The following is a 14,761-nucleotide window of genomic DNA, read 5'->3' as shown; positions in this document are numbered from 1 at the left end:
CCAGGAGCCTGCTCCAGCGTGGGCTTCCCAGGGGTCACAGCCTCCTTCAGGCACATCCACCTGCTCTGGCGTGGGGTCCTCCACGGGCTGCAGGTGGATTCTGCTCCACCGCTCACCTCCATGGGTGCAGGGGCACAGCCTGTCCCACCAGGGGCTGCACCAGGGGCTGCAGGGGAATCTCTGCTCCAGCGCCTGGAGCACCTTCTCCCCTCCTCCTTCACTGACCTTGGTGTCTGCAGAGTTGTTCCCCTCACATAGTCTCACTCCTCTTTCTGGCTGTTTTTTTTACCCTTTCTTACATACATTACCTCAGAGGCACTACCACTGTTGCTGATGATCTTGGCCTTGGCCAGCAGTGGGTCCATCTTGGAGCTGGCTGACATTGGCTCTGTCAGACATTGGGGAAACTTCTAGCAGCTTCTCTCAGAAGCGACCCCTGTAGCCCCCCTACCCCCAAAACCTTGCCATGCAAACCCAGTACAAAATGATAAATGGGTAAGGCACTGAAGTTAAGCTACTGACCAAAGCATACATGTTAAGTCAAAAAGGGTAGAAAAAGGACAGCAGGAATTCGGATGCTGGTCTCCTTCGTGCATCACTAGCATTATCACATAACTGAGTTTCCTGCCATAAAATGTCTGAAGATGAGAGTTCACAAAATACAGTGATTTGTTCGTGCAAAATACACCTGGTCCAAGCCCCTGACAGCATCATGCGAAGATCGCAAGATCGCTCTGAACAAGCTCTTCAAGGAAGGCACAGCAGTATCTGCAGCATCAGTGCAGCATCCAGGAAACTAGCCAAAGTGGATTTCCCTGCTGAGATTGCTGTGCTGCTTCCAGGGCTTCAGGGAGACCAGTGCCAGAATTTCATGGCACTGCATCATGCTCTGTGGATGCACCCAAATCTCCACTGATCTGCAGCCAGGAGCTCCCAGAAGCAGCAGCAGCACATGTGCACAGAAAGGACAACACCTCCTTTGTGCTATACGGCTACACTTTTAATTACGTTGAGGAGTCTTGCCTTCCTTTCATGCCAGTGATTCATCGCAAAGCCAGGAGCTTTCAGACAAGAGAGGCCCAACTGACAGTGCAGTTTGCAGAGGAGTTTTGCTTTGCTCCACTGAGTGAGGAATGCATTTATGGGTCTTTCCTCACCAGCTCCCTATTCAGGACAATACGAAAAAACAGTGCACATGAGGGCAGTAGGAGAATTAAAAGCAAGCCAGGCAGGAACTGTTGAGAGTTCTCAGTGCTGTAAAATCAAGTCAGAAGCCTCACCTCTGCAACATTTTTACACCTAAGAGCTGCCTTACATTCATTTGAAAGCCACTGGAAGGGCAGCCTCTGAACCTCCCAGGTCCGAACAGCCAGCAGGGTTCATTTCCTTTTACTCACTCAGCAGTGATGAGGACCACCGGAGGTGCAGCATTGTGTAGCAGTGAGACATTTGTCATGGTCTGGGATGGAAATCCTATCTGGTATAATTATTTTATATTAAAATAGATGAAATTTTGATATGGAAGTATAGAATGTTGTACATTACATTAGCCAGAGAACAGGATATTCATCTTTACTTTAATTTGTAGACTTCATAACTTTGTTTGCATTCACTACAAGATAACTACTGTACATTCCTGAAAAATGACATCTTGCATGAAAAGATTTAACAAAAGCCACAGTGCTGATAATTTTCCCATGGATCAGGGAGGACAGATCTCTCTGTGGTTTCACAGATATGGACCAAGGCTCGTCTTTATCATTTTCAACTAAATTGTAATGCTGTCATGGCCACACATTAAAGGAAGTTTCTCTTGATGAACTATTTTACTCAGTCATGTGAAACTTGATTTATTCTCCTGGACCAAACATAAAAAGGGCAAAAACTTCATTTGGGGATATTGTTTGGTCGACAAAATGCAGACATAGAGAATGTTTTAGAAATAGTTATATGATTTTTTTTTTTTTTTTCTGCTGTAGCTCACTGCATCTCAAATTTTTGGAAGCCATTTGTAGGATTATAATTTGGGACCTGAGAAATTGAAGGTAGGGCATTGAGTAATACATGTGGAGGAAAGCAGTGATATACTGTCATTGATTATTCTGAACAGTGAGGAGTAAAGTACTTTTCAGAGGACTTTGGCAGAAGAGTGAATGATGCGTGTGCTTTCTGGATGGTACTAAAGCATTCATTTTAAATAATAAAATCTTAATCAGACTGAGACTGTATTTTGGACGGCCTCTCTGGTGCTGTGCTAGCTGAAGTTACCGGGGATGACCACCTTCTGTAAGCATCTACACTGGGAGTGTAAGCTTGTATTAAAAGCACCTTTAGTCCATCAGACAAAAATGTAACAAGTCCCTGAGGCTGCAAGCTCAATCTTCACAGATTTGGAGCAGTAATAAAATAGATTTTTAAGATCAAGGGCCTTTCCAAAGTCATGACCTACTCTTGTAGTTCCCAGTCTGCTTCTGCTCTGCGATTGAGACAGATTTTCAGATACGCTATACCCAAAAATAAACGCCATTTCCTGTTCAGTTTACATGTTTGCACTTACAAAAACTTGCAATCAGGACTTTTCAGTTTAAAGGGAAATGGACTTTTTGGTTTAAAAACTGTTAAAATACCTAATTTTAATCATTTGTAACCAAAGAAATCCTTTAAATATGCAACTTGCACCTTAGATGTGCCATCAGTGTTGATTTAGGACTCTGTGTTCCACAAACTTAAAACATTTCAACAGATTAAAAAAAAACGAAACAAAACTCAACAACCTTTAATTCATGTTATAATAGTTTAAAAGAACATTAACTGAACTACTAGGGAAAATGAAAACCAATAATCAGAGAGAGTCATTACTCTATATTATGTTCTACAGGATTTAAATTCCTGTATTAAAAAAAAAATAGATATTTATATTTTTGTTGCTGTTTTTATTCCTTACCCTGGACATATGGCACTTAAAATTGTGCACAGACCCTTTGTAAAAACAGTGTGAGTTAAGCACAGCGTATTGTCTAGACATGTAGCTTTAACTGTGAATTTCTTTGCTTCAGTACCAGAGGGTCAAAGTCAAATTTTAGGTGTTAACCAAACATAGGATGCATTTGGTTGTTTTGCCATCAATTTTTAGCATGTGAAAAACTTGATGACTCTTAAATAATAACTGGTTTTAATAAGTGTCAAAACTGTCTCCTGGTTTCCATTTGTCCTTGTGACTCAGGCAAAGCCCTGCTTTGGGGTTGTCTCTGTAGGCTGGCTGGCTTGTGCGTGGCTCAGAGGTGGGCGCTCCCCCCGCCAAAACTTTTCAGTGACGACAAATCATAACCGGTTTGGAAATGAATCGATTTGCAAGGCCTGTTGCCAGAGGTCAAATTTGCAATTGCATGGAAATGTTAAGGTGCAATTGCTTCAGGCTTTAATGAACTCCTAAAAGAAATATGCCGGCCTGTGAAGCTCATCCATTAGATCCTGACCTACAAATGGCAAGGAGTAACAGCAACGCAACCAAGAGGTATGCTGACTAAGGGAATTACATTGGTACAATTAGTGTTACATGTTTTGGCATTTAATCCTGATGTCTAGGCACACGGAAATTACAAATAATGGTAGGAATGGTGTTTCCTATGGTGTGCAGATTTTCTCCTGCTCTCCTTTGCCCCTTGCGGCATCAGAGACAAGTCTCCTCCGACTCTGGGAAGAAAAGGGCAGGAGCAGTCAGTGGCCGCAGCAGCCTTTGGCTGGCACAAGGGGGGCTCTGTGCCCCAAAACGCAGTTTATCCTGGCCCCGGGACTGAGCAGCAGATGGGAACATCCCCAGCCAAGGAAATGGGGACAGGGCAGCATTTCTTCTCAAAACTCCTGCCTTCCGAAGAATGGGGAAGTCCGAAAATAGGAGTGATTTGAAGAGCTATTAAGTGATTGCATAAACCAATGTGAGCACAAAGAGAAAGGTAATCACACCCCAAATGAACTAGCAGGTCTTTCTAAGGGGATGATAGGAGGAAAGCTCATTTTTTTAATGGGGTTGGAGTTATATTGTATAAATAGTATTCACCCTTCTTTGCACAGTAAAAATTCTCTCCTTGCTTGAGACCCCTGAGATTTTAATTTAAAAAGTTGTTACTAGACATGGTCCAGAAATAAACACCCCTGTCTGAGTACACACTAATTGCTGGTGGCTGGAGGGAAGTGTCTGCTCTGAGTATCTCAGCTAAGCTCCCCTCTCTAATGAGACAAACCTCGCACAGTCCTGGAGAGCCACAAAATCCAGCTCTGAACACGCAGCTCCACCTGACCTCGAGTTGTTTGACTGGAAAGTGTCCACGTCCACTTCCATGCTGTTTTGTGAGGCTTGTGCCCTGATGTTGGGATGAAGAAATGCTGTGAAGGGATCTGGCATGCTTCAGTGCCAGGTACAAATAAACAAACAAACAAGCAAATAAATAAATGCAGTTCTCATTTGGCACAAACCTCCTAGCAACATAAATAATCCAAACCTGATTAACAAACTGGTCAGTTTAAAATGAAAATAATGATCTTCCTTTGCCTTCCTGCTTCCATCAAGATGATCACAAAAGGTTATCTGTTTTAATAAATCAATTAAACTCAACGAGCTGGCTTACTTGCCAATGAGAGGGTTTAGTTTTCACACCCTGAGGGCAGTTTCCTGAGAGGTCTCACCCCCACAGGTACCACCTAGTCAGTGACCTGGCCAGGGCACTTTGGGGCAGACAGGTGCAGGTCTCAGGAAAGCTCTCAGCCAGAAAAGAAAAAGCCCAGCAGGGCTGGCTGAGCTGCAACACCTGGCGCCATGCAGTGGATGCGCAGGGAAAGGGACGAGATGGGTGTCACCACCCTCTGCTCCTCTCATGGCCAAAAGTCATTACTCTGTAGTGGTTCAGTGCATGTCAAGTAGCTGGGAAACAAAAAGAAAAAGAAGAGAGAAAAGAGTTTCTCTCTTTTATTGACAATCTGGCTTTGAACCTGGGTACCAAGGAAAGCAGCTTTGTTTATATATAACGTGGTACATTGCAGTGTATTTTTTCCTCTTTTCTGCCTTGCACGTTTTTTTTTTTCTTGTTCAAGGGCCAGGTCATTGCTTCTGAACCTCTCTCTCAAGAACTGACACTTAAAGTGCAAATGAAGCTAATGACAAGAGACAATATTTTAATGTTAATTAGATATTTCATGTGTCTTAGTTCATCAGAGCAATATTGCTCTTTTATGTATTACATGAAAGCAGAGATTTAGCTTGGAGGAAAACAAGGAACACAGTTGGTCATAGAAGTAGTATTCTTGGTTTCATAATTATTAAAATTATTGTTACATTTAGGAAATCCAGGAAACTCTGAAAGGAAGATACTTAATAATAATAATGGAGCTACTGCGCTGTAAGAAACCCTGGCAAAGGCTTTACCTCTTTCTTTTTCCTTCTACATGAGCTGGCATTGTACAAGCTGTAGTCTCCCAAGCCCTTGCTAGGAGAGCAGTCTTGACTTTTCTGCAGTTATATTGATATATAATGCAGATACTAGGTCTTGCTTTACTTGGGTTCTCCCCTCCTTCCTTTCCTATGACATATTGTCTTTTTAATAGTTACGTTAAAACAACGATGTGAGCTGCTAACACTGTGCATTCTTGTGAACTGGCCTCATGATGATGTTCACCGAAACTAGGTGCATAACGTACAATATTTCCTGTGAATGTTTGCATTCCCTGTGGCCTGGTTTCTGCTCCTTTTGAGTTCTTTCACTGACTATTTGAGAAGTTGCATTTCACTGCCAGGAAGTATTTATACAAAGCAAATTTCAAAGTTGTGCACATATTTGAAGAAAATGAAATTTAAGGCCCTGTCACAGCAATGAGCTCCTTCCAGAGAGACCTCGTGCGTGGACCCTGAACAGAGAAAATGCCTGGAGAAGGTCACTGCCTCATCGGGATCTGCATTCACATGCGCTCCCCATGATGTCCTGGCTGTGGACACTCGCTAATGCAGTCATTTTAAGGTGGGTTTTTAAGAGGTAAAAATAAACCCAAAAAATCATGTTATGATTTCCTGACCATTTGTGTTTCAGCTGGACTTGTTTTTGAGATCAATCCGGGCAGAATAAATACATTAAAAATAATATATGTAAGGAACAACAGGGAATTTCAAAGTAAACATATATATTCTGGAACAAGAAACATTTTTTTATTTAGCAGTTGGTGTGGGTGCCCATACCTAACAAACAGCAGTGTAAAAATATAGTTAAGCCTTCTATTTTTGTCCACAGCTAGTTTTTCGCTTTTTGGTGGGGTTTGTGTTTTTTTTGTTGTGTTTTTTTTGTTGTTGTTTTTTTTTGGTTTTTTTTTTAAAAAAAAGGCATTAGGTCTGTGGTTTCTTTATATGTTGTGGAGAGCAAAGACACAACAGAGGGTGAATTCATTGAATAAAGTGGCATTGCAGCTGATTTGCTTGGCTTGGAACATCCTTGCTACTTTCATTTTCACAGTGTTTAATTACACTTTTTTTTTCAACATCATGTATCCTGGAGAAGAATCAAACTTATGGGTAAGACTTTCATGTAAAATACTAAAGTTTAGGTGTGGAGGTTTCTTGATGATGCTAATTCAAAAATAGTATTAATATCAGAGCTGAATATTTCACCTAAATGAGAGTGCCAGGGATGGAATGAGGAGTCTGGGGTCACAAGGGCTGCTTGCAGATCATGCTGAATTCCAGTGAGGTTTGGGCTCCCATCTGATTGGGACACTTGGCTGTGGAGCTCCCACCGGCCAGGGCTTGAAGTGGGTTTGACACTTCAAGAGACGAGAAGCTGGGAAGTGACAAAGATCTTGCAGTGAGTAATCAGCCCATCCTGGTTGGTGATCAATGGCAGCACCAGCATTAGCTCCAGAACACCCTGGGTCTCATTCTTTCCTATCGCTTGATGTATATTAGCATTGGAGATGACATGCCAAAAGGATGCCAGAAGGAGGATTTATTTTTTAATAAGGGGGAAAATAATTTCATAACCAAATATTAAACACATGCACACATAAGATAGACACATGTGCTCACACGCTGCAGCAACAGCAACCTTGGTCCTGTAACTGCTTACATAAAGGAATAAAACTTGCATGTTTGGGGTTCATTAATATACATTAACAATTGTAAATGTTCTGCCTGAATAAAAGCTGTTTGCTTTACTACTTCAGGGTTTCTGCCCTTTTGGGACATGCAATGGGCAAATCAAATACACTGATAGAGGGCTGTAAGTGCTCTAAGTTATATTTAACTAAAATAAACCGGCAGATACAGACACTTCTGCTCTGCTATAAAAAGACTGCATATGCTCAATGCAGGTTTTCTTAAGGTAAGGGACAGAGCTTAGGAAGCTCTAAGGCAGCTAGATTTGCCCATATGGGAAGGCGGTCTTTCACTGATGATTTTGCAGACAGAAATTGCCCATCTGCACTGTTTGCAGGTGTTTTGAATGATTATATTATTAGCTCTGTCTGTTCAACTTTGCTTTTTTATGGTGGCTTTAGTATTGCAGTAAATAAAAAAAAGAAATATATAAGCAGCCATCTGGTTCCCAATTTTTGACTAGCGCTCTTTGTCAAGAAAGAAAAAAGAATTCTCAGATATTATTTCCTAGTTCTGAAACACTAGCAAATGAGGAGAACAAATCCCCAAATTCTGACCTGAATATAAAACGGGGACATAATTTTCTGCTTTTTATTTAACTTGCTCTGATTAATCCATTTAAAAGCAATTGTCTCTGTTCTGTTCTCATTTATGCCTCTGTGAAGTCAGCAGAGTAGTTCTGGACTTACACCACCCTTTTAGAAGCAGAATCTCCTCCTGCTCAAATCAGAGGGGAAAAAAATTAAAGTGAAAGCAACCATTGTGAAACCATTTTCTGGTTTTCTAAATGGGCAACAAATACAGCTGGAACTTGGTCTTTTCCTGCTGGATTTTACAGGGAGGATTCACATTTCTCACATATTTTTGCAAATCAGTGACGAAACTTTGCAAGACCTCTAGAAATAAAGAACAAGATATTTGCTGTCTCAGCAGTAAGTTCCCAATTTCTAGATAGCATTTAGGTTTCTCCGAGCATAATATTTGATTATTGGCAATATGTTTCCAGTTAAATATTTCATATAGTGCATAAAGGCCTCTTCTACTCTCAAGCATTCTGTAAGTATTAATGAAAGCCATGAATTTGTAGATTTATCTGGTGCCTGAATACCTTTTGCTGCAAATTGTTTCAGAGCTGGATTGCGGCTTCACACGATCATTTAATGTTGCCTCTATATTCATGAAATCGGAATTATGTATCTAAATGTAGGTAGAATGTCTTCAAATCTTCTTTGGAGAGATGGTGCCAAGCCTCACCGTTACAACCCAAATCCACATACTCTCCAAGTTCACAGAAAAACCCCATGTGAACTTCCTTCTCTACCTTAAATGCAAGGCTTCGCTGACTTTGGTGGAGCTCTGGATGGACCCCAGGGGACTTCCAAGAGGACCTGATTACACAGAGGTGGATTAGCTGAGCCATGCTCTGCCAGTTTTTGCCTTGGTGCTGTTCCTTCACGCGCAGCAGCGCCACGCGTGGGGCTTGTGCAGGAGCTGGAGAGGTATGCGCTGGCTGAAAGGTCAGTTGAGAGGGGTTTATCACTAGCAGTTGCCGAATAAAATAAAGTATGCAGCCATAATCTGACACTTGCGTTCCCCAAGATTTAAAGACATCTGAGGCAAGTACTTAACTTACAATTTGGAGACTGCATTTACCTGCCTGCTCTTCAGTCTGCTTCTGCCCGAGGCTGAAAGCCCTTTGGAAAGACAGCAGCCTGTAATGAAGTGTTATTCTCACTTGAGCTATTCTAGGAACACCTCAAACTCACACAAAGTGAGAAGCAAGCAGGACAGGTGTGCAGATCAGGTGAACTTGGCAATGTTGATGTGCAAGGTGGAATCACTGGGTCGCGTGCACAGCCCCTGGTTGGTATGAAGGCATCGTAGGGTTTCTGCTTATAAAAATGGACAACAGGAACAAGAACTTGGCAGAGCAATGTTGTTTTTAAGGTTGTTTGTTATCATAAAATATGCTTAAATATGCCTATCCCCACCCCTGATCTTGGCTTGCTAGTTTAGAAGGGGCCTCATTTCTTCAGATTTTTTTGTTCTGTCCAAATTAGCTCTAATCTACTCATCCTTTCTGAGTCTAGGCAAAATATATACATCGTGTTGGTGGGGCTTGGGCACAGCACATGGCAGGTAATTGCTTGGGGTTTGGTTACTGGAGGTTTTACACGTGCACTCTGTACTTCTGCTTGCTTTCTATCAGTCCAGCTACTAAACTAAAACAACACACTCATATAGTCAATAATCTTCTATCAATCTATGCCATTAGTAATCTGATCATTGTATCCTTAAATTAATAGAAGTCGGCATTCCTAAAATGATTATACATTTTTGCATCAGCCATGCGAGTAATGGTAACACAGAAACTAACTGTACCTCATGGCGGGTACACAGGTAATATAAATACGGCTAGGATCTCACTTTAATCCTTAAGAGGTCTCTTAATTCCCCTAGGTACCACTGCTAAGGCTGAGAAATCATGTTTTTCAGCAGACATTGTAATCCATGTACCATTATGAGACTGTAGGAGCTGAATGGTGATATCAGAAATGGGGAAGGTAAACAACTCTGAGCAAACTGTGCTCTGTTGTGGGAACTTCCCAGTGAGAAAAGAAAAGAAAAGAAAAGAAAAGAAAAGAAAAGAAAAGAAAAGAAAAGAAAAGAAAAGAAAAGAAAAGAAAAGAAAAGAAAAGAAAAGAAAAGAAAAGAAAAAGATCCAGCTCTTCGTGTTGCTGTGATATGTGTATGTTTGTGGGAAGACAACCCTAAGAAAAAAAAAAAAAAAGAAAAAAAAATCAAACCCAAACCACAACAACAAAACCACAACAAACCCAAGCAACTTTGATTTATTCTTCGTATTCAGCAGTCTGTAGCTGTGTCTAGGAAGGCCATCTGGATACCTTCATTAAAGCGAGGTTTTATTTCATGTAGTAAGGTCAGCTCTCATGGAAATGGAGCTCACTGAACAGAGCCAACAGAGGTTCCACAGATTTCGTTTGTGCTTCTGGTTTAATAATACGAGACATGGCAACCGGGCAGGTTCCCATCACGCATTCCCGAGCCATGCAGTGAGTAGAAGAGACCCAGGTCCCCACACCAGAAATACTATAAGGTTTAGGATCTTACTGGTGTGGTTCTACCCTCTCTAATTTCATTGCTATCTGGCAGTTTCTGCCCAACTGGATTGACACACAACCTTCACCAGTGAGGAACAGGTCGGGACATCGAGACACTTCTTTTATATTCCCCTCTGCCAGCTATTACTTGAGTGTGTTGTTCATTTTCTTAGCTATAAAATGGGCGTATCTACATCTCCTAGACTCTCTGAAAGTTATTCCAAGACTGGTGAAGTCCAGAAAAAACACTATTTTAAAATTATTATTCATGGACACATTTGGGGAATGTTTTGAATTGTTCTTGGATTATCTGGGGCAAAATGTAGTTTGTGGCTGCAGATCCAGGAGGGATGGTCGTGAGATACGAATTTCTGTCCCCTGGATCTGGATATCAGGTGTGTTTCTGTTGCAGCTTTTCTTTCACTGTTTCCATATCCTAGTTGATCAGTACAAAATGGCTAAAACCTGAGAGATGGATTTATTTTTTAACTAATGAAAATAATCATGTTGGTTATAATTGTTATTAGAGCTCCTTTGGGAATCTGTTGTTACAAGCACTCAACCTTTTTGTCTCTCCTTTGGGTCTCCAGGCTATGTTGCAATTTATAAAGATACCAGACCTTAGGCTAAATCAATGTCCTTAGGGTTATGAGATGTTGCTAAATATCAAAACAAAATCCCAGTGTTCCAGTTCTTTAACTTCACTATGTTTAATTAGCCATTCCAATTAACCTTCCCTTTGTGTTTCCTCATGTTTAAAGGGTTATATTAAAAGTACTGTAGCATTAAAGCCATTTAAAATATGCTGAGTATATTTCAAGACGTTCAGAAAGCCTCTTACATGAAGTTGTCCTCATTTCAGTTTCACTAATGACTGGTCACTGGAGGCATATTTTCAAACCCCTGCACCTAGGTTGCAAAAATTCTAACAATATACCTACATGTGCATCCAGGTCACAGCGTGTTCAAATGGGAAATCAGTTCTGCAGATCTTTTACCCCTTTGCTATATATGCCTGTGGATGCAAAGGTTGTGTAAGTGAAGACATATGTATTCTTGCCCTGAGAATTCAGACATTGCTGCTGGGGTTTAACCCCAAGCCCCACATTAAGGTTGACATGTGGGTGATTCCCACAGCCCTTCCCAAAGGGGGGGTGAGTTTGCCTTTAGGCTTCCCTCCAGGTGGGCTGACCTCACAGACAGAGCCATTGGGTAAATGAGCCCCAGGTGTCCCGCACTCAGTAACCCAAGGTCAGGTGTCCCACTTGGGGATAAAAGCTGGGACCATTGCAGGAGGGGCAGTGTCTGTCTGTGGGGTGGATGCCCTGTGCAGAGTTCCCTGTTGGGGAAGGACCTCCCGCCTCCCTGGGACTGGGGTCCAGTCAGGTCTGGCTTTTGTAAACGTGGGATGTGTGGAGATTCAGTGTGTGGCTTCCTTGGTCTGATGTGTTTGGCTTGTTGACTTGGTTGTCTCCTGTTCTTCTCTGGGAACCTGCATGTCACCCTTTATCCCACCCATTGTTGGCCGTGCGGTGTCGTTGTTGGGGTCAGTGGGATTGATGTCGGTTATGTATAATCTGACTGACTTGTTTGTACCCCCAGCGCTCACCCATGTACTGACCCTTTTGTATCAAATACAGTTTGGTTAGTGGTTCATCTTTATGCTGGCTGTGTTCTTTATGCCAGGCCTGATAACTGGTAAAACAATTGCCAAACAACATTTTTTTTTTTTTCTCAGAGGCCTGACAAAAAGACAGAAGAACAAAGTATTGCTGAATTCTGGTTTCTGAGATACGTTAATTCCCAAACTTCAAAAAAACCCAGCAGTGTGAGAAACACAGCCAAAGCATGGGGAAAGGCTAAGCTTCTCATCCCAACTAGTCCATAAGATCTGATTCCTGTGATCTTATAGATGGATGAATAGTACCGAGTAAAAACCTGTTCAAACCGTAAGTAAGTTGCAAGAACAATAAATTACCAGGGCTTTTTTTCTGGTCTATGCCCCCATGCACACCTCATGTCAGGGACAGGCAATGTCAGGCTCTGTTCTGGATGATGTGATAGGAGGGTCTCCAGAACTGTTTCTGTAGTCTTTACGAACCTATGCATTTGTAAATGTATGCTGATAGCACTCTGTGAGGTAGGAGAATGCTATTATGCCCATTTTATTATGCCCAAGGGTGACTACATTTCTTAGATTTATGTTATATTAGGCAGCTTTTCACTTATTATGCTCTGTGTCTAACTCTCCGGATGCATTTTATAAGCCATCAGGATTTAACTCATGGCTATGGATTTTGTTATGGGAGACCAGGTACCTGAAAAATCCCTGACTTCCCCAGTCATTCTGGATATCTGTGGCAGAGCTAGCAAAGGAAACCAGTCTCTGTATTTAATCCCTGACTCTTCTCTAGGTAACTTTCTCCAGCAGTTGTATTGAAAGATCATTTTAATTCATATATGTGTTTGTTGGAGGATACGAATTTCTCAGGTGAAGTATGATGACAAAACAGCATTTATTTTTTCTTTTCTATATTTGGAAGGAGCTGAGATAATTCTAAAACTAGGGTACAGTGTTATTTTAGTTAAATATGTTCCATCAGGGAGTCTGTCTTTAGACCTTTCTTTGGTCTTTATAAAGGATACAGAGGAGAAACAAGAGATGTTTATTTTATTGAAGCTGTGATATTAGAGGCTTTCACTTAAGAAATCTGTTGGAGTCTGTTTTCTAGAGACAAGGTCAGTTAAAAATATACCATGTTTTGTGTTAAATAGTTTGATGGCATAAATTCAATGAAGACATTGTCCGGTCTCCTCACTGTATGAGTCGTATGAGTTACAAAGGACACTAAGAAAAGCAAAGATCCATTTCCTTTTCCTTCTCCCTCTCCTCTGCTTTTCATTGGCAACAGTAAAGTTCAACTGCAAGGCATGTGATTGTAATATAATCAAATAACCTGCTGGTGTCTCATAAAGAAGTACTGGTTGTTTAAACGACTATTCATACCAGACTTAGATGTTTCATAGCTGGTGATGGTTTAAGAATCAGATAACATCAAATCAGTTATAGTATGAGCTTAAGCTCCTTTGAAAATGTACAAAGAACAAAGCCAATGGCATTACTGATGACTGACTAGTTGGGGGAGATGAAAACAACAAATATATTTAGGATTTTTATCAAGCCTGCCAAGGAATCTCGATGGGAGCAGCTATAGAGGCATATGATAAGCGTCACAGAAACTAGAGATACTGAAAGCTGAAGAATATGGGACATTTAGTACGACTAGCTCCTTTTTTTTACAACAGCCAGTCTCTAGTAAAATAGATTATACAGAAAAGAGGGACAGCTAAATATAAATCATTCTCTAACAGTTCTTCAGGGTGCATTGTTGGGAAATACTCGCAAACAATACGATCAGTTTATTTTGTATATTGACTCTGAAGCCAGTGCAGGGAAAGAGCGAGCTGTGACTCTGCCTGTGTGCTGAAATGCTCCCAGTCCCCCCCCGGTAGGGGAGACCCAACCTTGTGCCTTTTGCACAGTCCTTCCTTAAGGGCATTTCTACAGCAGATGCTGCTGCTTAAGCTTGCTCCAGAAGTAACTCTCTCGTAGAAAGACATTCCTCTAGTAGCACAGGTCTGCAGGGAAGCTCACGTTAGGGAACAAAAGCACTCTATGAGAACTTTGATACAGAGAAGTATTTTTAAGATTCATTTATTAGCTACTGTATTGCTGATTTCCTCTTGAGCTAACCTTAAGTTCAATGGGGACAGTGTTTATGAACCTGGTACTTATAAGAGCAAATTTGGGGTAAAAAAAAAAAAAATAAAAAAATTATACTTTAACATTGATCTTTGAAGATGCATCATTTTGTCTTATCAGCAAAGGTGCATTCAAAAATCAGACATTTGCCACTGAGAGTGAGAAATAAAACAAAAAAAGCCTCCCCTTGCTTCAGGCTTTTGGATGCACTGGATTAAGTTCATTGCTAATTAGACACAATTGTGAAGCACAATTATTTATGAACCTTCAATGGGCCGAATTCATGAAAGGAATAACGAGTATATATTTTCCTTTTGTGGAATTTTAATGAAGAAATGGCATTACTATTCATTATTTATCCACTTTCAAATTGTAATGAATAGTTCTACTGGCAAACACCAAATTTCTGTATTTACAGAAAGGCGGAACATGTGTAGATAATAACACAGTTCAGTATGTATGAAATTCTGTACTTCTATAAATATAGAAATAAAGAAATTATCACCAGGACTATTCATTAATTTCTGAAAGTAGTAAATAATAAATAGGAATAACATTCATTAAAAATCCTCCAAACAGAAAATATTGAGTCTTTCCTTCTTAAGTAAATCCAGTGCAATATTTCTCCAAGAAAGCTGGCTTTTATGATGATTTTGATTTTTTTTTTTTCCCCTTTTGACATTGTTTCATATGCAGCCTTTATCTAAAATGCATTTTAAATAACATCAGCCCATGAGTTTTCAT

Source organism: Athene cunicularia (assembly GCF_003259725.1).
Source record: "Athene cunicularia isolate RWA chromosome 11 unlocalized genomic scaffold, athCun1 chr11_part1, whole genome shotgun sequence".
NCBI classification, from domain to species: domain Eukaryota; kingdom Metazoa; phylum Chordata; class Aves; order Strigiformes; family Strigidae; genus Athene; species Athene cunicularia.
This window is presented reverse-complemented; position numbering follows the sequence as displayed.